This window comes from Bubalus kerabau, chromosome 2 (genome assembly GCF_029407905.1).
Source record: "Bubalus kerabau isolate K-KA32 ecotype Philippines breed swamp buffalo chromosome 2, PCC_UOA_SB_1v2, whole genome shotgun sequence".
NCBI classification, from domain to species: Eukaryota; Metazoa; Chordata; class Mammalia; order Artiodactyla; family Bovidae; genus Bubalus; species Bubalus kerabau.
In genome coordinates this window covers 77432727-77456905 of record NC_073625.1, presented here as the reverse complement: position 1 = coordinate 77456905, position 24179 = coordinate 77432727, and the positions used below count along the sequence as shown (strand labels likewise).

The 24179-nt window shown below is 34.0% G+C and overlaps 1 long non-coding RNA gene across 1 annotated transcript in view; it reads left to right on the top strand.

The window, feature by feature from the left end:
* The first annotated feature begins 8200 nt into the window (after window positions 1-8200).
* The window catches only part of LOC129643403 (uncharacterized), a 39308-nt gene continuing 23329 nt past the window's right edge, over window positions 8201-24179 (top strand). Inside the window, exon 1 of the long non-coding RNA XR_008710289.1 lies at window positions 8201-8308. This is a non-coding gene — a long non-coding RNA (uncharacterized LOC129643403). The remainder of the gene's footprint in view (window positions 8309-24179) is intronic.

The following is a 24179-nucleotide window of genomic DNA, read 5'->3' as shown; positions in this document are numbered from 1 at the left end:
GGAAAGTTATGACCAACCTAGATAGCATGTTGAAAAGCAGAGACATTACTTTGCCAACAAAGGTCTGTCTAGTCAAGGCTATGGTTTTTCCTGTGGTCATATATGGATGTGAGAGTTGGACCCTGAAGAAAGCTGAGCGCCGAAGAATTGATGCTTTTGAACTGTGGTGTTGGAAAAGACTCTTGAGAGTCCCTTGGACTGCAAGGAGATCCAACCAGTCCATTCTAAAGGAGATAAGTCCTGGGTTTTCTTTGGAAGGAATGATGCTAAAGCTGAAACTCCAGTACTTTGGCCGCCTCATGCGAAGAGTTGACTCATTGGAAAAGACCCTGATGCTGGGAGGGATTAGGCGCAGGAGGAGAAGGGGACGACAGAGGATGAATTGGCTGGATGGCATCACCGATTCGAAGGATGTGAGTTTGAGTGAACTCCGGGGGTTGGTGATAGACAGGGAGGCCTGGTGTGCTTCAGTCCATGGGGTCGCAAAGAGTCAGACACGAATGAGTGACTGAACTGAACTGAACTGAATGGGACCAAATGCCATGATCTTAGTTTTTTTTGAATGTTGAGTTTTTAGCCAGGTTTTCACTCTCCTTTTTCACCTTCATCAAGAGACTCTTTAGTTCCTCTTCACTTTCTGTCATTAGGGTGGTGTCATCTTAATGTCTGAGGTCATTGATATTTCTCCCAGCAATCTTGCTTTCAGTTTGTGATTCATCCAGCACCACTTTGTGCATGGTTTACTCTGCAGATAAGTTAAATAAACTGGGTGACAATCTACAGCCTTGACCTACTCCTTTCCCAATTTGGAACCTGTCTGTTACATGTTCGATTCTAACTGTTGCTTCCTGACCTGGATACAGGTTTCACAGGAGACAGATAAGGTGGTCGGGGTATTCCCATCTCTTAATTTTCCAAAGTTTGTTGTGATCCACACAGTCAAAGGCTTTAGCACAGTTAACAAAGTAGAAGTAGATGTTTTTCTGGAATTTCCTTACTTTTTCTATGATCCAACAAATGTTGGCAATTTGATCTCTGGTTCCTCTGCCTTTTCTAAAACCAGCTTGAATTACTGGAATTTCTCAGTTCACATACTATTGAAGCCTATCTTGGAGAATTTTGAGCATTACTTTACCAACATGTTACATGAGTGTAATTTTGTGTGTAGGCATTGCCTACACACAATGTGTCTTAGGCATTGCCCTTCTTTGGGATTGAAATGAAAACTGACCTTTTCCAGTCCTGTGGTCACTGTTGGGTTTTCCAAATATTTTGGCATATTGAATGCAGAACTTTTGCGGCATCATCTTTTAAGATGGCACCCCACTCCAGTACTCTTGCCTGGAAAATCCCATGGACAGAGAGCCTGGTGGGCTGTAGTCCATGGGGCTGCTAAGAGTCGGACGTGACTGAACGACTTCACTTTCACTTTTCACTTTCATGCATTGGAGAAGGAAATGGCAACCCACTCCAGTGTTCTTGCCTGGAGAATCCCAGGGATGGGGGAGCCTCTTGGGCTGCCGTCTATGGGGTCGCACAGAGTCAGACATGACTGAAACGACTTAGCAGCAGCAGCTATAATTCTATCACCCCCACTAGCTTTGTTCATATTAATGCTTCCTGAGGCCCACTTGACTTCACAGTCTAAGATTCCTGGTTCTAGGTGAGTGATTACACCATCATGGTTATCTGGGTCATTAAGATCTCTTTTGTATACTCCTTGCCACTTCTTCTGGACAAGCATTATGGATTGTCTTATTAGTATCAGAAAAAGTAGGTGTCAAAACAAAGATATTTGTGAGAAATAAAGATAATTCTAATGATGTAATCAGAGTATTTAAAATAAATAAAAATTTTAACTTCTCTGTTCTTCAGAAAACAAGATGTAAAAATGGAGAGAAACAGAGAATGAGATAAATATATGCTTAGGTGGAGATTTAATACTTTTCAGAATCCAGTATAAGAATAAAAATCAGTGAATGTTCAGGAAATTGTAAAGCTCTATAAACAGAATGAACATAATGACATTCACGCTGCATTACACTCATCACATATACTATACACTTTATTTTGCAGAGGCATATGGGACATTCCAAGTAAGTCCATGGGTCATAAGAAGGTCCTGGTAGATTTCAAAGTATTGCAATAATGCAGAAAATAGCCTCTGACAACAATGGGATTAAATTGAAAATTAATAACAGAAAAGTATATAGAACATTTTCACATATTGCCAATTAAGCAAATTATTTTAAATGAGTCAAAGAATATTACAAAAATATTGCACATGGAGTAACAATGAAAACAAGTGTGTCAAATCCTGTAAATTATTCCTCCTCTTTGCTTTCTCTTCTAAAACTGAACAGTTTAATATTAAAACCACTGTATGCTTTACATCAAGGTTAAGCATCCAAGATGGAGACTGTAGGAAGAGAAAAATTGGCCAAAATTGCAGTATTAAAGCATGAACAAATAAGAAGGGTGACTGTAGGATGGTGCCTCTTACGGGATGTCTGAAAATGATCAGAACTAAAAGCATAGTTGAATGATCAAGTTTAAAAAAGTGTCAAACATAAACTCATCTTGGTAAAGGGCGCCAGAGCTCATAAGGAAGAATTTAATCCTCATATCAGCCCTTGAAATGTTTCCTACATTTTGTGGTGTAAAAAATGAAAAACTTGAAGTTTAAATAACTTTTCCAAGTTCTTACAAATAGTAAGTGGGTGTGTGTGTGTGGGGGAGCTGGACTACATGGTGGTTATACTATGAGTCCATTACAATATATTAATACTTATAGAAGATGTCTGAAGATCATTGCTTTTGGAAATAAGAGAGATGCTTCCTTTTGTGCTGACATCAGAAAAAAAATATCAGTGTAAGTTCAGAAAATAAGCATATTTCTATGTCTAGAATTCCTTTTTAAACTGTTTTAAGAGCAGAAAAGAAAAGGAATTATTAAAATACAAACCAGTGAGTCATCCAAATAAATCCCTGGGACTCAAACAGTGTTGGAAGAATGAAAGAAAAATGTTTATTTCAAAACGTGACCAGTACTTTGTATCTCTAATAGTGGAAACTAAAGGTACATGACTCTTTGTTTGATACAATACATTCATCACCCTTTGGCTATTAAAGGAAAGGCATTGTCTGCAACAAAAAGTTTGAGATAAAATGGAGTTGGGCTACTTTGCATAAAATCATAAAATGGTGGGTATAATATTATTAGAACCTTAAATGATTATTGGGCTTTCTGTAGGTCTAGAAAATATTGTTCAGGTCCTTGAGACTCAAAAGGGAAGAAAGCTTAAAGATATATTGGGCAAAAAGTCTATCTTGCAACAGAAGAAAGAGACAGGGAGTAAGAAATGTTAAATAAAATAGCTAAATTTTAATATTCTAATTTCAATAGGTTAATAATGGTTTTTAATTCTTTTATTCTAAAATCCTTTTTTTCCCCTTTTATTAAACACAAGTACCTCCTCTTCAGTACCAAATTGGTACTCCGTCCTCTTTTTACCCTCCCACATTAAAGCTTTAGGTAAGCACTATTTTTACCTGTATTTGTTTCAGGGCTGCCTTGGGAAATGAAAAGATGATCATGTCTTTCCTGGAGAAAAAGAACAGAAGCAGGAAGATAATACTGGCAAGGTTACTACAGTTTGAACCATGGAGATAACTTAGTTTTTCACATGACTAGGGATAAATAATCAGCCTGGAAATGCAGATGTAGGAGATGCCGATTTTATCCTTGGGTCTGAAGATCCCCTGAAGGAGGAAATGGCAGACCACTTCAGTACTCTTGCCTGGAAAATCCCATGAACGGAGGAGTCTTGCAGGCTACAGTCCATGGGATCACAAAGAGTCAGATGCAACTGAGCACACACATATAGCACAATGTTTTGTTAAGGCTCAGAATTTTAAAAACATAAAAAGCTATAATAAAAAATATTTTCCCAGATTCTAATTGTTCTTGGCATTCTTCCACACAAGGGAATCACTCACATTTTCCCGTGTATCATTCCAGAGCTTTTTATGCATATTTAAACAAATACAAATTTACGAATTTCTGATTTCCTACCTTAAAAAAAAATCGTATTTCCTATGCACACTGTTATACTTTATACTTTTTAATTATAAAGATACATTTTAAAGAACACTCTGTAACATTGTAAAGAACTTTCTTAGAGTTGTATATTTGTGTTTAGATATTGGGTTGAGCATAATGTTTGTTAGGGTTTTTCCATACAATGTTACGGAAAAACCTGAATGAATCTTTTCGCCAACCCAGTATGTTATCGTTCAAATCTTAAGTAATATTTAGACTGTCTCCAATCATTTGATTTAGAATAAATGATGCAATGACATACTAAAAACTTGTCTGTCTGTTGTTGTTCAGTAGTAGCTCAGTCGTGTCTGACTCCGCAACCTCATGGACTGCAGCACACCAGGCTTCCCTGTCCTTCACCATCTCCCAGAGTTTGCTCAAACTCATGTCCGTTGAATTGGTGATGCCATCCAACCATTTCATCCTCTGTCATCCCCTTCTCCTCCTGCCTTCAATCTTTCCCAGCACCAGGGTCTTTTCCAATGAACAGGTTCACATCAGGTGGCCAAAGCACCGGAGCTTCAGCTTCAGCATCAGTCCTTCCAATGAATATTCAGGGTTTATTTCCTTTAGGATTGACTGGTTTGATCTCCTTGCTGTCCAAGGAACTCTCAAGGGTCTTCTTAAAACTGTATTTCGAAGTCATCAGTTATTTGGCGCTCAGCTTTTTTTATTATCCAGCTCTCCCTTCTTTATAGGACTACTGGAAAAAAACCATAGCGTTGATTATTCAGACGTTTGTAGGCAAAATAATATCTCTGCTTTTTTAATACACTGTCTAGGTTTGTCATAGCTTTTCTTGCAAGCAGCAAGCATCTTTGAATTTCATGGCTGCAGTCACCATCTGCAGTGATTTTGGAGTCCAAGAAAATAAAGTCTGTCACCGTTTCCATTGTTTCCCGCCTCTATTTGCCATGAAGTAGCAGGACCAGACATATCTCTATATACATCTGCAAATACATCATTTGGATGATCATTCAGAATTGTTGGATCAAAAGTCATGTGACTATTGCTATTAATACAATGCTTTTCATAGGGTTTGTGCTAGTTTATACTCCCGTCAGCAAAGTATGAGTAGCTCCTTCCCCAAAGATTTGCCAAGTGTAAAAGTAAAAGACACTCAGATATACCAACCAGAAGAAGAAAACAGTATCTTTTATGAGGGAGATTAAGCATCTTTTCATATATGTAAATTATCTTTTAAAAAAATTCATCACTGTTTATGGCCTTTCCAATTTTTTTGTGGGGTTTTAGTTTCTAGGTTTCTTCACATATTAAAAAATACAGATCTTTTATCTAAGGTATGAGATGCAATTTTTTTCCTGATTTGCCTTTTTTATTGCGATTATGCTTATGATGTGCATATTCATTTTGTTAATAAAGGAAGATTTTAATTTAAAAATTAATTTTGTCAATCTTTTATTGTATTATATTTAGTTATGTACTTGGAATTAGATTTAGAAAGGCCTTCTTTTGTCCATGTTTTCAAAGAAATAGTCCAATCTTTTGGCATATGGTATGAGGGATAATTCCAGGTTAACTCTTTTTGTTTGTGTCTAGAAAGAATATGTTATGTATATTCATTGTGCCAACTCTTCTTTTGTGTCTATAGTAGTATTTTAAGTTATTTTTGGTTTATTATAATACATGTCTAGTGTTTTTCTTTAAATTTATTTATAAAATATTATATTTAATTTATGCTTGTGCTATTTCCTACATATTGTTCTTCATATGCATGAATATAGTTGTCATGTATGCAATTGACTTGTTATAGTTTCCTAGTTGTTTTTAATAGTTCTTTGCTTTTTCCTTCCAGGTATTCTGGTGTATTATTTATGCAAATGTTGTTTTTATCTCCTTCCTTCATTTTTTATAATTATTGCATCCTTCCTTCTCTTTCTGCATTGGTGAATGCATTTGTTTTGTTTTTAGCTTTAGTGAAAATTCCAGTATATTTTCCCATTAAGTATGATATCCATTTTATAATTGAGGTAGAGCTGTAGTATCAGCTTGCCAATGCTGGAGACATAAGAGATGCAGGTTTGATCCTTAGGTGGGGAAGATCTCCTCTAGAAGGACATGGCAAACCACTGCAAGATTTTTGCCTAGAGAATTCCATGGACAGAGGAGCCTGGTGGTCTATAGTCTACAGGGTTGCAAAGAGTCAGACACAATGAAGTGACTTAGTATGTATGTAAATTATCATATAAAGAATATTTTTATCCAATCATAATAATTCTGATTAATGGTTTTACAATTGCTTTGCAAATACTTTTTCGACATCTATGTATATTGCCGGGTATATTTTATCTTTCGATCTTTTCAAATAATGTGTTCAGGTAACATATTTATTAAGCACATAATTTATATCAATAGTTTTCTAAATGTTTACCTAAATTTTCATTCCTTGCACAAATCTCTCTGTGTCAAAAATATTTCTTACTTTTAATGTGCCCATATCAATAATTTACTAACTATAGTTATCAATGATGTTCAACAAATATTTCTGGCTTGCTTTCTTCTGGCATATTGTACAAATGTACTTTCCTAACACTTTTGAATTTAGTTATCTTAACAGAGCTTGAGTGATGAGTTTATATGCAGATATTTTACTTGGGGAAGTAATTTCAGAGAATAGGAAAGAGGAAACTGGGAAGAATAAAATAAGCAAACAAAAAGGTGGGGAAGTCAATCCATGATGAATTATTGAGCTATTATTTCAATGGAAATTTGAAGTCAATCTTGGCAAAAACTCTTGAGAAATCATGCAGATTCAAACATGGTATTGACTGCCTGGAAAGAACAGGGTTATTTTAATCCCCTATTGGTCAAAGATTGATCCAAAGATAGATCCAGGGGATATTACCCTTTTTCAGGCATGGGTTTTTGCATTTTCCTGGATGACTTCATGAGCTCTCCTCCAAATTCACTTCAATGGCTGGGAAAGAAAACTACATGGAAAGAAAAATATACAACATGCCACTAAGCCATGGTACTATAAAGCTGTAAGAATACACTTATTTCAGTACAGCAAAAGTCAAAGCCAAATGGAGGGCTGAGCTGTTTTGAGATGAGACGTAAATGATGTTCAACACTTTAACTGTGGTCAAATGTCTTTCCCTAGAAAATAAAATGAATGGGGGTGAAATATGCCATTTCTAGATGGAAACATAAGAGCCACTGTGCATTTTTTATATCCCATTCCTTCTCTCAGTGACTAACAATATAGTCAATGATAATTTCTTCTATAGTTTGTGTCATGGGGCCTTCCTTGATGGCTCAGCAGGTAAAGAAACTACCTGCAAAGCACGAGACATGGGTTCAATCCTTGGGTCAGGAAGATCCCTTGGAGAAGGAATGGCAACCCACTCCAGTTTTCTTGCCTGGAAAGTTTCATGGGCAGAGGAGCCTCACAGGCTACAATCCATGGGGTCAAAGAGTAGAACATGACTGAGCACACAAGCAGCTTGTGTTACAGGTGAAGAAAAAAACAAACAAAAAGACTGCTCCTTGATGGTCATGCAGAGTAGGTGAAAAATAATCTTTTGTTGTGTTAAACTATTGAATTTGGAGGATTTATTTATTTTTTCTTTTTACATAAAGATAGTTTATTTTATTTTTTTTATTTTTTTAAAAATTTATTTTATTTTTAAACTTTACATAATTGTATTAGTTTTGCCAAACATCAAAATGAATCCGCCACAGGTATACACGTGTTTATTTTAGAAACATGGTCCTACTCTATATTTCAATGTAATAATTTTCTAACACAACACATTTGTTGTAGTGATGGACAAGCATTCTTTTGCTATAAAGGAATAATACATATAAAAAATGCAATGGATAAAAAGAGAGAGAGAAGTAATAGAACCCGCATATGCTTGAAGAAGACTTCTGGCTGTGTCAAAAACCGCGATTGTTTACCTCTTGAAGTGCGGCCCTGGAGCAATATCATTATCATCACCTGGAAACACATTAGAAATGTAAATTCTCAGACCTCTTTCAAATCTAGGAAGCATAAACCCTGGTGGTGGAGCTTTACAATATGTTTTAACAAGCCACCCAGGTCGTTTTGATACACACTCAAGTTTGAAAACAGCTGTGAATGATCCCATTATAAAAGCTCGAATCTCAGACACTGGAGCAATTGCTGCAGATGCACTGAAATGCTTCGATCTTGCTGTTCGGAGAGGTTATTTCCAAATGGTGAGTCTATGATTCCAAGATTCTACATGATTTTGTACAATATTTTTAACATTTTGGGGTCAACTTATCACTCACTGCCTGTAGATATCAAACATCAGTTTACTTTTCAGAATGCAATGATGCCACACACATAAAACCCCAAACAAACAAACAATTTCTAGCATTAATTCCAGCTTGGAGCTCATTTTAAATCCTAAAAATCAGTGTTTGCAGTACAAATATTCAGTAAGTTAGTATCGTCACTGAAAAATGAATGTTCATGAGACTGTTGTTGAAAAATAAGACAATTTAGGTGATACAAACAAACTTCAACTCCTTATGAAAGGGACTGTCTCCTTCTGGATAATGGCAAAATGGAGGAAAAAGTAGGAAGATTTTACAGGATAAGTAACAAGAAAGAGAAAAATATATCTGAAGGGCTGGGGTCACATAGTCAACCTTGTTTGGGGAAGAGGAAAGAAATGTAGGGTCCAGGGTTGGCTTGGCATTTTGGGGATCATTTGGCTGTATGTATTGCCTTTCTGGTTGAGCAGAGTGTTAACAAGGACACAAGTGTTGATTATAAGTTTTGGCTTGCTGACTTGTCACGCTGGATAGCAGCAGCTTATCTTGAGCCTAGAAATTTATTTCAACACTATTAACTCCTTTGTGTAGTCTTGGGCTTCTCTGGTCTCACCATTATAAAAGCAGCATTATCAAATGCTGAGTTTTAAAAAACTGCAAAGTAGCTTCCAATACTTTGGCCACCTGATGCAAAGAACTGACTCATTGGAAAAAACTCTGATGCTGGGAAAGATTGAAGGTGGGAAAAGGGGCAACAGAGGATGAGATAGTTGGATGGCATCACCGACTCAATGGACATGAGTCTGAGTAAACTCTGGGAGTGGTGATGGACAGGGAGGCCTGGCATGCTGCAGTCCATGGGGTCGCAAAGAGTCGGACATGACTGAGCAACTGAACTGAATGTAGCTTATTCTTTCCTACATACTGATGTTTTACTTAAGTTTTTTCTGAACATACTCATGAGTGAATTTGTTCTGTGTGTGTGTATGTGTGTGTGTGTGTATGTGCACACACACACACACAAGAAATAGGCTTGGAGTTAGAATCAGGATTGGGATTGATGGAAAGGGGTGGAGGCAGCCTGATGTTTATTAAGAACCATCAACTTAAAATCAAAAAGCAAAAAACACAAAATGAGAGTTGCAATTTGAGTTTTATTTGGGGCAACTTGAAGACTGCAACCCAGAAGACAGCACCTCAGATAGCTGAGAAACTGCTCCAAAGAGGTAGTGGGGAAGGATAGTATATATGAGATTTTGGTGGAGAGAACATGCAATCAAGCACATATTTTTCTAGAAGGTTACTGTTAGTCCTATGAAGCTTTGGCAAGTCACAAGGAACAGTTGTCAACCATGAAGGATTTTAATGCTTGTCTGCATATGAGGAGATACAAGAATTGGGCTCATGAAATAAGCTCCTGAAAATATCTGCGTATCTGGAGATCTATTCTGTCAGTTTTTCCTCCAGTACAGAGTGCTTCATTTCTGCTCTTCACCTTGAACTCCTTTCAGCAGGTTTGAAAGTCAGCAACTACAGCAGCACATAACTTAACCCTTGTAGAGGTAGATGGCAAGTGCCAATTTGTAGTTGAGACAGAACATTCTTTTTCTTTTAACATAGATAGCTTTAACAAAGATAGATTTATCTTTTAACATTTGGTAGTATTCATCTGCAAAACCATGTAAATCTACTCTTAATTGAACTTAATATTTTTAAAAATTTATTCATATATTTATTAGTTGAAAAATTATGTATTCCACCTATAGAAAGTCATCTTTTTTAGTCTGCTTTTATTTTTTATAATATGCTTAAATAAACTATTTTCCTAGAAAATAATTTAATTTTTTGGTTTTCAAATATTTTTCAGAGTATTACAAAATTTAAATAATACTGGTACCTCTCTGTTTCTGTGACAGTTTTGAGCTTATCAGTGTTTATTGGCATTTTTGCATAAAATTTTTCTTGAAACAGTTTATAATTTTCAATGATTTTTTAAAAGCCAAAATGTTTAGAATTTTTTTCTCTTTTATTTCTTTGTTTAGATTTCAAGTATTTTCTATATAATTTTTAATTTTAACCTTATTATGTGTTTGACCTTCCTATTTTTTTTTAATGCCCTTTTTCTGAACTTTTGGTGAGGTATTTAATTTAATTATTGTCATTCATTCTTTTATAAATCTAAGTATTAATTCTATCACTTTTTTCTGTTTACCTCTAAGAAGTACTTTATTTTATCACACAGTTGTGGGTACTTAATGTTTGTGTTTTTAATTTTAACATCAATATCTCTTATCTTGGATACAAGGAATTTTGATACTTTTTAATTAGCAAAAATTAAAATATTTTTTTTTAAATTCAGACTTTACTGCAATGGAAGCATATATTAATGTCTGTACTTAATCTATGTTTATAAAATTACTGAATATGGTGAGATTTGGTTATGGTCAATTATTGTGACTACTTTATCGACACTTTAAAAGATGATCATTCACTGTTTTAAGAAGACAATTCAATTAAATTGGAACTAATACTTTTAGCTCTTTTTTTATAATATGTATTATTAATTTTTTCAGTTAAGTATAGGGAAAGGCAAATTAAAATTTTGTATTTGTCCCCAAATGGACAGAACCTGAATATACACCAAATGATGAATGGACAAAATATATATTTTATATAATGGAATATTACTCAGCATTTTAAAAATGTGAATCAGTGATCATGCTACCTACATAGATAATTCTTGAAAAATTTTTAAGGTAAAGAAGTCAATTGTAAAAGACCACATATTTTATGATTCCATGTGTGAAAAATGTCAAGAATAAGCAAGTCTAGAGGCAGAAATAAGATTAGGGAAATGACTGGGAAAACTACCAGAGTAGGAAAAGTGGGAGTGACTACTAATGGGTACAGAGTTTTATTTGGAGGTAATCAAATATTAAAAAAAAATAATTGATTATGATGATAACTACAAAACATTGTGAATCTAGAAAAAGCCATTGTACTTTATAATTAAAACAGATCAATTATATGATATGTTAATTATATCTCAAAGGGGCTAAGAAAAATCTCTTTTATAATCCTACTGTGTTTCTTTTAATATATAACAACATATTTTGACATTTCATATGTTGCAATAAGATTGTATTATAGCAATTATTAACACCTCTGTGATATCACATAATTATTTGTTTCTAATGATCATTATCATTAAGATCTAATCTCCTAGCAGGTTTATAATAATGTTGTCTATAATCAGTAAACTGTACATTATATCTCTAGAGCTGATGTATTGCTTTTTGCATTTGTGTACCCTTAAATGCTATCTTTTGTATCCCCTCACCCTGTATCCTCTGGTAACATTCATTGTACTGTGATTTTATGACTTTGTAATTTTTATATTCCACATATAAATGATATCATACAGTATTCCTTTTTCTCTGTCTGACTTATTTCACTAAGTGTAATGTCCTCAAGGTCCATATATGTTGTTGCAAGTGGCAGGGTGTCTTTCTTTCTTGTGACTAAATAGTATTCCATTATATATGTATGTGTGTATTACCACATTCTCTTTTTTTCATCTGTTAACAAGAACTTAGGTTGCTTCTATGTCTTGGCTAATGTGAATAATAATGTAGTCAACATGGGAGTGCATATATCTCTTTGATATACTGTTTTCATTTCCTTTGATATATTCCCAGAAGTGAAATTGCTGGATCATATGATAGATCAATTTTCAACTCTTTGAAGAATCCTCATATTGTTTCTGTAATGGCTGAATCAACTTATATTACCTTCAAGAGTGTACAAGCGTTTCTTTTTTTCCACATCCTTTCTATCACTTGTTTTCATTTATCTTCTTAATGATAACCATTCTAACAGGTTTGAGGTAGTATCTCACTGTGCCTTTAATTTGTATTTCCTTAATGATTAATGGTGTTCAACAGTGTTTCGTGTACCTGTTGGTCATCTATATAATTTTTTTGGAAAAATGTCCGTTTAGTTTCTGTGCCAATTTTGAAATTGTTTTTTGTTATTGACTTGTATGAGTTGTTTATATATTTTGGACATTAAACACTTATATGTGCTTTGCAAATATTGTCTTCCATTCAGTTTGTAGTCTTTATATTTTATTGTTCCCTTTGCTCAAACTTTTTGAGTTTGGTATAGTCCTATTTGTATATTTGTAGTTTCAGTTTTTTGTGCTTTAGGTATAACACTCAAAAAATTCATTGCCAAGGCCAATATTGAGGATCTTTCATATGTTTTCTTCTAAGAGTTTAACAGTATCAGGTCTTAGGTTTAAGGTTTTGGTACATTTTGAGGTATATTTTGTTAATGATATAAGCTGGGGGACCAATTTTTTTCTGCATGTATTTATTCAGTTTTCCCAGCACATTTATTGGAAAGATTATTCTTCTACAGTGGGTGTTCTTGGCTGCCTTGTCCATTTTAGTTGACTGCATGTACATGCATGGGTTTATTTCTGGGCTATCTATTCTATTTCATTGATTTCTATGTCTGTCTTCATGCCGGTACTATAGTGTTTAGTTCCTATAACTTTGTGATATAGTTTGAAATCAGAATGTATAGTACCTCTAGCTTGATTATTTTTCAAATATTTTGGATATTTAGTGTCTTTAAGATTCCACATGAATTCAGAACTATTTTTTCTCTTTCTGTGAAGAATGCCATTGAAGTTTTGATGGGGAACACATTAAATCTAAATAGGAATGCATTGATTCTATAGATGACTTTGGGTATTATGAACATTTTAACAATATTATTTCTTCCAATTCATGTGTACTAGATGTATTTCCATTTGTATCTTCAATTTCTTTGATCAAAGTCTTGGAGTTTTCACCATCATATTTCTCTGTATAGTTTTCACTGTATAGATATTTCACTGCTTTGGTTAAATTTTTTCCTTGATATTTTAAAGTTTTTTATGGTATTGTGAATAGGATAGTTTTCTTTATTTCTTATTCAGGTATTTCACTATAAGGTTGTAGAAATGCAATTGTTTTCTGTGTGTTGATTTTGTATCTTACAACTTTACTGAATTCATTAATGAGTTCCAATATTTTTTTTGATTTGGGGGATTTTTTTATATACAAAATCATATCATCTGCACATACTTAAATTAACTTCTTCCTTTCCAATTTGGATACTTTTTTATTTCTTTGTCTTGCCTAATTTTTCTGTCTAAAACTTCTAGTACTATATTGAATAAGAGTGGTGATAATGGGCATACTGTTTATTTTCCTCCAGATTTTTTAAAAGATAAAAATCGACAAAACTTAAATGACGAAAGACTTAAACATATTAAATATTTATTTCTTGACCAGTTCTGTTTTATGTTCATTGTCTTGAAGGGAATTAAATTCCTTGGTCAACTGTTTGTATGATTCTTTGGAGGAAAGAAACACAATTGAATCTAAGATATTCTGTTCCTGTACTCTTACAGAAGGACTCTTTCCTGCACACATGGTTTGTCTATGGATTTCTTTGTGTGGCCCTGGCTGTTCTGCTTTTCTGATCCAAAATAGATCCAGAACTATTTCAGTCAATAAACTTTCTCAATCCTTGTTCTAAGAAGCCCATATTGCAATTATACCATTGTTTTGCATTTCATGACAGATTCTGCTCCTTTAATGGTTTGGTTGTTGTTTTCTGGGAACTTTAGTGGCTGATCTCTCTTGATACTGGTGAACTTTTTTCCTTACTTTTTCAAAAACTTCTACCTAATTTCAATTAAAAAATCTATTCTGCCCAATTTGCTTTTACAAATACTGCTGAAACTATGAAACTAGACTATATCTGTCAGATTTTTATACTGGACATGTAACTTTGGGACTTTACCCCTATTTGTTTTGAATTTCTCTGATTTCCATGAGAAAGGGAAAGATGATTCAATGCAGTTATGCTGTTATGCTTGTATATTTGGTTAAAGACTGGATCAAGATGTTTATAGCTCACCTTACTCTGTAATCCAAATAAAATGTTGTTGTTTAGTTGCTAAGTCGTATCTAACCTTGTGACATCATGAACATAAGCATGCCAGGCTCCTCTGTCCATGGGAGATTGTTAGTCACTACTATTTCATTATTATCTGCTATAATTATGTTATGTACAAGATACACAAGTAAAAATGAAAAAAAAATTAGTATGTTTAAGTTGGAAGAAATTGCCTGAGACACAACAGATGATACATGGAATACTAAAGGGGGAAAGATGGATTCCAAAAGTTCCAGATTTATTAAATGTTAACTGCTTAAAAAGTTTTAGAACAGCTAATATAATAGATGATGTAGTAGCACTTGGAAGGAAAATAATGACGTGTAGAAGGCAAACAGCAAGTTTAAATTCATAATGTCAAGATTTTATTTCATTTATGTATTTGTGTGATTCAGGAAAAGTTTCATAATATCTCATTCTAGGGGATAGAGGATATTTCATTTATGTGTAACATTATAGTTACTGGTTGATTAATTATACCTGGGGGATGGATGAATGGATTGTTTTAAACCTGGAGAGAGGACCCTGAGGTTATGATACTAGATTTTATTATTGATTTCACACTATTTACCAGGTTTTTTTTTTTTCAATGATATGGCAGAATATAAAGAAAGTTGTTTATAGAGAACAAATGGTTCTGTACAGTAGATAATACATTATTTGTTAAAATTGAAATTGTAAATTGTTTTTAAGTTATGAAAAGCCAACACATGAAGATATGTTTTAAAGTGTTATATTAATAAATTAAAACATTTAAGTTTAAAGTTCAATATAATTGTTATAATGCTGAGAAACAGTTTTAAAAAAAGCTTTATTGTTTCAAAAATACCTAGAAATCCTACTTGAAATTAAGCTCCCTACTGAATGACATGAGTTAAAATTATTGGTATAAAATTAGATTCAGTTTTAGTGTATGCACATCTTGGTGCCCTGTAAATGACAGGAAGTAGGAACCATATGTGCATTATCAGCTGGATGGAAATAATCCCACAGTATGTGTGATATATCAGATCAGATCTAACACAGTGACAAACCTGGACAGTGTATTGAAAAGTGGAGACATTACTCTGTTAACAAAGGTCTGTATAGTCAAGGCTATGGTTTTTCCAGTTGTCACGTATGGTTGTGAGAACTGTGCCATGAAGAAGGCAGAATGCCAAAGAATTGATGCCTTTAAACTGTGGTGCTGGAGGATACTCAGGAGAGTCCCTTTTGCAGCAAGGAGATCAGACCAGTCAATCTTAAGATAGATCAACCCTGAATATTCATTGGAAGGACTGATGCTGAAGCTGAAACTCCAGTATTTTGGTCATCTGATGCAAACAGACGACTCATTGGAAAAGTCCCTGATGCTGGGAAAGATTGAAGGCAGGAGGAGAAGAGGGCATCATGAGATGAGATGGCTGGATGGCATCACTAATGCAATGAACATGAACTTGGGCAAGTTCAGGAGATAGTGAAGGACAGGGAGGCCTGGAGTGCTGTAGTCCATGGGATTGCAAAGAGTTGGACTTTGGCATCGTCAATAAAGCAGAAATAGATGTTTTTTCTGGAACTCTCTTGCTTTTTTGGTGATCCAGTGGATGTTGGCAATTTGATCTCTGGTTCCTCTGCCTTTTTGAAAACCAACTTGAACATCTGGAAGTTCACGGTTCACATATTGCTGAAGCCTGGCTTGGAGAATTTTGAGCATTACTTTACTAGCGTGTGAGATGAGTGCAATTGTGCAGTAGTTTGAGCATTCTTTGGCATTGCCTTTCTTTGGGATTGGAATGAAAACTGCCCTTTTCCAGTCCTGTGGCCACTGCTGAGTTTTCCAAATTTGCTGGCATATTGAGTGCAGCACTTTCACAGCATCATCTTTCAGGATTTGAAATAGTTCAACTGGAATTCCATCACCTCCACTAGCTTTGTCTGTAATTAGAGTTAAAATAAATAATTAATATGAAATTAGACTAATTCCTTGTACTTAGTAAATGCTTAACAAGTGTTTAGCTGAATTAATATCTTGGTGCACCATATCTGTGAAATTTTAAATCAGTAAGAATAAATATAAAACTAACTCGCTCCATGAGAAATCTATAAGTGCCTTCATGTAGTAATCAAATATTACTAATCTAGGAAGACTGATTTTACATTTAGTGTTCAGTTTCTCTGATAATTTTAATAATGCTCTCAAGAATAACAATATAAATTAATATAGTCTAAAAAGTGTGAATTATAAATTTCAAGTGAAAAGTCAGTTATATACTATCTATATATCATTGAAGACTTCACAGATGTTGCTAGTGATATAGAATCCACTTGTCAATGTAGGAGACATAAGAGACAAGGGTTTTATCCCTGGGTTTGGAAGATCCCCTGGAGTAGGGTATGACAGTCTGTCAGTTCCAGCGTTCTTGCCTAGAGAATCCCATGCATGTATCATTGAAGACGTTATTCTCTTTGGAATAAAAATGGAATTATATATTTGTCATCCTAATTTGAAAATAAATATGTAGATACTTTTTAAGAACATTTCTAATTCAGCATATTTGCTTTCTGTGTCTTAGATTAAAAAAAGCAATGGGGACATTTTTAAGTTCTTTAAGTTATATGTCTGTAGAAATCTGACTTCACCAACCTCCAATTTCCCCATTTATTCACTTACAGATTTTGGTTTCCTTCTGTATTTTCTTTCTTTAATAACTAGGTAAAATGTTGGGGAGTATATAGTTAGTAATTGTAAGTAGGGAAAAGATTTTGGGCAGAAGTTTCTTTTTGTTGTTGTTCTCTTAAACTTGTCTTCCTCTGGAAGATTATATTTTATGTTGTAAAGAGTTCAAATTTCTTGTGACTTTTAATGTAATATTTAATGCACACAGTAAACCACCTGAATCTACAGATTCTACACTCACAGAACTACTCCATTTTTTATAAAGAACTTGAGCATCCTTGGAGTTTGGTTCTAGGACCCCTTGTGGATACCAATCTCCTACAGAAACCAAGGGAAGACTATTATTTCTGTATATGGGTGATCTTTATTTTTGTGTCTACAGTCTTTTCTTCCCTTCTACTTCCATGGGCAAGCATTTGTGATTCTCTTCCCAAATATAATTTTTACTTAAACACTTTTTTACAGAATATATTATACTGTAAAGCAACATCATATTTGATAAAGTATTTTGTTCCTTTAAAAACATTTATTTTAAATAAGATTTATTATAATATTATTGACCCAATTCACCAGTAGAAAATATTTACAAAGCAAGATTTTGCCAAGGTTTAGACAAATTTCCTTGCTTTTAATAAACAGATGGTGGCTATTAATTGTTACTCTGTTAAGCCATGCTAATAGAGCATCATTTATTATTCAGGTGCCAGATATGTCTCTGACAGATGGAACATCAGTGTAGCTAATGTGGGGTGATATGAGCATTGAAAGCATGATACTAAAGTGATAGCTGTGGCATTGCCACTTGGAACCATTGAAGTCATCTTGGCAGCACTGGAAGGGCTGCCGTGACTGGCTGGATGTCTACGGCCAACTGAGCATGTAACTGTCAGTCATACTATTTGGAAGGAAGGTATAGTCAAAACTAAAACTGGCCACTGTATGTTTCTATTTAAACCCAACTCTGAATTTTGTCAAGTCCATATGCTTTACTCTGTTTTCCTTGTTGTTCGTGTAACATTTAAGATAAGAAGACATCTGCTAACTTTGGCTCAGAATGCTACATGGACTTATTCTCAGTCATTCTGCTCTTGAAACAATTTTCTAACAACAAAAAAAGTTTTTCAGGAAGCTTCAGGCCTAGTCAGTCATTTTGTATAATTCAGTGTGTCTGAAAGATCTTTTTTTTTTTTTTAAATGATTTTTAGTGGGCTTTTCAGAATTACAATTGCAGGTTGTTTCCTCTCTGAAATCTCTGAACAAAATGGCCTTAAGCATGCTCCAAGAACAAGCTGCTCTTTGGCATAAGCCATTTGACATTCATCCTACTTCCTAAAACCTGATTCATCTGGACTGTGACATCTCACTGAATTTAGCCAGAAGCTAGAGAATTTGCCTTCTAGCATTTTTTTATGCATTTCCTGAACCTAGATACAGGTTTCTTTACATCCTGACCTTCAGCTTCTGCTGAGGTCTTGAAGCCTTTCTGTTCCTGAGGCATATAAGAGTCATCTAAGATTGTGCTGTCGAATATGCTTTGTGCTTAAGTAATATTGATTCCAACTGACATTCATAGAAAAATACTAAGTCATGCATGCCTTATCCTGTTTAGTATGTTCATTCTATCTTTGTAAGATTAAAAGCTCAGATTACAAAAGAGAAGCTGGCATTTAGCATTGGGAAACAAAGTAAAACAAGTCCTGCTTCAGCTACCATATTGAATTTTGCTGACTTCTATGCACTATGATGAATAGATAAATATGTTGTATTTTCATTGTCAAAATTGGTGAAACTTTCTTTTCAAATGTATGCTGGATAGTCCGTTAGCAGTTTCTGATTTAGACTTCAATCAATGTGCTGAAAAACCCAAAGGAGCATGAAAAGTACACTCAACGTTTTAGATATCAAACCAGGCATTCTGGTAAAACTGTCTTTTCATTAGGAGGATGAAAAACTAGCAAAATATAATGGTAGTTAAATTTTCATTAATAAACCACTATTTTAAGTACTCTAGAAATATTCTATACTATAAAAGGTTAAAAGCATTCCAAAGTGGATTGGTGTGTATTTAATTAATCTGTTACCCTTTATGCATACAACTAATTTTTAAATGATGTTATTGAAACATATGGTTATATATTATTTTTAGCATCTTTAGAAATTGGTTTAATTTCTTCACATTACTAAAAATATCAGTAATTTTATTGGCAAATATAATTTGTATCAACCCTCAATCTATAGAGGCACAATGATCTGTTTTGTTCAATCTAAGTTTTCTGGAAAAGCATGCCTGACAATTGTTATTTTTGGTAAACATTTGCTTGAAATAGCACAATATCTGATATGAGATAGGTGGAGCAGCTGTTTTAGTTTCACAGAAAATGTTGCCAAACAGAAATTGTGTCCCTAAGGCATGGACTGAGTTACAGCTTTAAAAAATTAAATTAGCTCAGCACAAGTTTGGCTCCCCAGTTACTTGGCTACCTTGTATCATGGCCCTCCACCATGGCTTCCTATTTGTTTGGCCCAAAGTTTTCTGTAGTTTGTTGACAGTAGCATGATAAATCACAGTTTCTACTGGGCACCATACCTGCTCACATGGTCGTAGTCTCTGTAAGGGGGCCAATAGTCATGCCTTCTCATTCAGGATTGTGAAAGTGCTCTTTTAAAAGCTTAGAAATTGATGTTCTATGAAACAAAGTGTTCCTAATCCAAGCAGTAATTCTTAGGGAGTTGTGATTCTTCTCTCAAAAATGACCACGATTCTGCATCTGAATTTGCATCTGTTCATCTTCTTGTAAGACACATAGTCATAAATATTCCATGTATGGAGGAAATGATAAATATAACTATGGATAGAAGAGGTAGACTTTCTGATTTTTAATTATTAAAACTATTTTAGGTGAATGTTAATTTTTGGATTTACATATCAGTTCTTAAATGGCAATAGAAAATATCCTTTTAATCTGAAACAATTTAATTAAATCTCATTTGACTTTCATTTATGCCATGAGTTTACCTCATATGTGAGAGGGAGAAAAAAAGGCATATTACTTGAATTATATGTCTCAATCCTTTTACTTACCTTAGGCCACTGTTCAATTAAATTTTAATTATAACATGTGTCTTGAATTTATGGATAACCAAAGAACCTCTATTATATGACATAACACCATCATAGGATAAAATTAAAGTCTCTGTGGCTACTTGGAGAGGAATGTGATATTGCAATGAAATATTAATCAAAATTTGATATAAAGCAAAAGGAGAAAATGAATAATGAGATATCTTCCAAATTGGCTTAAGTGAAAAGCCTGTGCTGTGATAAAAAATTATTATTCTATATTAAGTAGAAAATATGTGTGTTTAATATTGTACCTGTTGCTTAGGAAAAAAGAATTCACCTTTGACTTCTCATAGCATTGCTTAAGAATTGGGTGCTCAAATTAAATAGACTGCATTGTTTCAAACCAGTACATTTTCTACAAGTTTGTGTCATTTATTCATTTGACCTTGTTTTTAATAAATATAAGTAGAATTGCATTTCATAGTGACAAATGTATAATAGATATATTAAAATAAGCTGAAAATTTTAGAGTTTTGTAAGTTAAGAGGTCAAATGAATTGAGTGAGGTTCATGCTTACTTTCAATACTTTTCTGCCTCATGGTTTTACCCAGGGCTAATAATGTTATCCAAAGGACATTTTTAGAGTACATTTTTTGCTATTTCTTGGGTAGTTTGATTTGTTTTTTCAGTGTTGTCACTAACATAGTAAATCAATGTTCCACGACACTTTTCCAGTGATATATAACATAACTCTTCTTATTTTGTCTGGATTCAGAAGAAAGCTTTAGTAGACGAATCCCTTTCAGCCTGATTCATTTCTAGTATTGATTTCCAAAAGTCTAGAATAGGATGGCAGCATTTCAAGTTATTGAACACTTAAAGAGTAATCTACTTGAATTATTTTTTTATGCATCTTAAAACTTGATACTAAAGAGATCTTACTGATTTTTAGGTTATAGGGTATTTATAAAAGCAAGAATTATTTTTTTCCCTAACTTTTGGTTCTATCATCAGTTTGCTTAAGAACCAGTGATGGTTTTCTGTCTTGTGTATGGATATGGACCATGAAAATATAATGGGGTATCTGCTGTCACAAAGTTTATCTTCAAAAAAAAAAACAAAGAAGAAAACCTGCAGTAACTAAAACAAAACTCAGGAAGTTCATTTTGCTTTCATTTTAAGAGGGAAGGAATTCCAAGCCATTTAGCTTTGTGGTATGTAGTTGTTTTCTTACAAAAAAAAAAAAAAAAAAAGCATCCTTCACTTAAGATATATTTAATGAATATTGAAGTATAGTAGATATTCTTAGAATTTTAGTTTTTGTAAAAGTTTTCTATATATAATCTAAGACTTAAAAGACAATATTGTAAGAATAGCAACTGAGATTAAATTAAAAATGTTTTTCAAGTTTCTATTTGTACCATTTTAGTTTTTATAAAAGTTTTCTATATATAATCTAAGACAAAAGACAAAATTGTAAGAATAGCAACTGAGATTAAGTTAAAAATGTTTTTCAAGTTTCTATTTGTACCATGTTTACATATTGCTTAGCTTGACACTGTATTTTGGAAATATGGGTCAAATGACAATATTGCAGGGTAGTTCGGTTAAATATTTCATATAAATCTTAATTTAGTGATCTTTAATAAAAAGTTTTGTTCCTGTCCCTCCACCCAGGAAAGCTTTTTGTTTAAAGATCAGATGGAGTATGGCATTGACATTTACTGAATGCTTACATGAGTCAGTCTCTGTCTAGGTATCTCAAATTCCTAATTTTATTCAATTACCAATCATTTCTATAAAGGAAGTATCATTACCCTTATTGTGAAGATGAAATAGAAGCCTAGAAAGTTAACTTCACTTGTCTAGCAGTATTATTCAGTTAGTAGCTGAAACAACTACAGTTTGAACCCTGATGTTTAGGAAATTAAATTCAAAACTTTCCATTTTGCTAAACAATGGAAAAATACATTTTCAAATTACTTTTGTTACTGTTTTTACTTTCAAATTTTGTTGCTTATGCTACAAAATTAAATAACTTATATTCATCTCCATGTGTATTGTCTGAAGCAAAACTGCTGGGAACATGAGGCATGTAAGTTGCCTTCTGTTTTATTTTTTCCCCAATAATCTGTGCATTGGGAAAGATATTTCACTAATGCAACTAATCATAAAAGCATAAATAAAAATAAGACTTTTGATGACATTTGAAGAATTCATTTTTTGTAACCAGCTTAAAATATGCTATTTGGGGTATTGAGTGATCTGTAATATAAATTAATGTAGTAGTTAATAACATGGCATCTGGAGCCAAGATCCTAAGATTCAAATATCAGTTCCTTTACTTAAATCTTTGACATTAGGCATGTGGCTTACATTTTCTATGCTTCAATTCCCTCATACGTAAAGTGGGGATCAAAATGGAGTCTTTCACAGGTTTTTTGGAATTCTAAATATCTTTATAGAATTTATATATGAAAAAACCCTCCTCACAGTGCCTCAGAAATTGATAGTTATTGGTATTATTAATTTTCTATGCTATTCTCAAAATCCAACAGAAATGATTGTATATCAGTGTGTCCATATTTATATTGGGTAAAATATCTGGAGAAGAGCATGGCAATCTACTCCAGTGTTCTTACCTGAAGAACCCCATGAACAGAGGAGCCTGGTGGGCTACAGTTCATGGGGTTGCAAAGAGTTGGACATGACTGAGCAAAATATACTTACATGAGAGATTAAATTATATAAATATATATTATTTGATTTAATTTTAAGAAATAAAATATTTTAAATAACAGAACAGTGTTTTATCCTCAGCTAGAGAAATTTAGTTTCCATATATATGACTAAGGGATATGAAACATATTTATTCAGATATATCTAAGGAAATCAAGGGACAAAACAAGAATAAGGTTTAAACAAGATTTTTTTAGCACTTTTGCCTGGAAAATCCCATTGATGGAGGAGCCTGGTGGGCTGCAGTCCATGGGGTCATTAAGAGTCAGACACAACTGAATGACTTCACTTTCAGTTTTCACTTTCATGCATTGGAGAAGGAAATGGCAACCCACTCCACTGTTCTTGCCTGGAGAATCCCAGGTGTTGAGGTCCTTTAATGGACCAGAACTCGGTGGTCTGGAGTCAATGATAAGACAGTAAAGGAGAGAAAGAGGCTGATATTCCTTGGTTTACGCAGAAAGCCAATAAAGCCCCTAACATGGGACTTGCTCTGTTCGCGGAGGCCTCAGGCGCCCTCTCGATGGGGAGAAGACTCAGAGCGCCTTCTTGAGAGGGTCTTAGAAGCCCGGGCAGGAAAGTGAACTCAGAGGGCCTCTGCGCTCCAGGAGATCAGCCTGAAAAAGAGAAGGAGAGAGAGAGAGAAAGAGAAAGAAAGACATGGGGACCAGAGCTCTGATGGAGCAAAGGTGTTTTAATCAACATGGTGTGGGCATATATACCATCTTACAAAGTAGTTATTCTCAGCAAAGATAAAGATTAAAATTCCAGACTTACAAAGCATAGGCAATCCATATTGAAGAGAGAGATTTGTAAACAATCACTTTTACCATATGGTTCACAAGAAGGAAGAGGGTACTTATCACCATATAGAAACACTAATGAAGGAAATGACTGGATTCCTCAGCCCCCGGGAGAGGCTTGCCTCTCCTCTTAATTCCTGAATATTCAGGAATTAATAAGGAACAGAAAATTCCTGACAGATCCAAAACAGCACACAGGAAGCCTCCTGTTAAATGCTTCCTGACACCCAGGGATGGGGGAGCCTGGTGGGCTGCTGTCTATGGGGTCGCACAGAATCAGACATGACTGAAGCGACTTAGTAGCAGCAGACCTTAGCAAAAAACACCATAGTTAACAACATTCTCATAAAAATAAATAATTTTGCTCTACAATAGTCTTGTCTTTCAAGAATGTAGAATTTAAATACAATATATTAAGAAAGTGCAATGTCCTAGCTTATTAAAATATCTGAAACACTTTAATGTAATGTTTCTCTGCAGATTAATGATTCCATTTATACAGTTGCCTCTTAACCTGTGCATGAATCCCA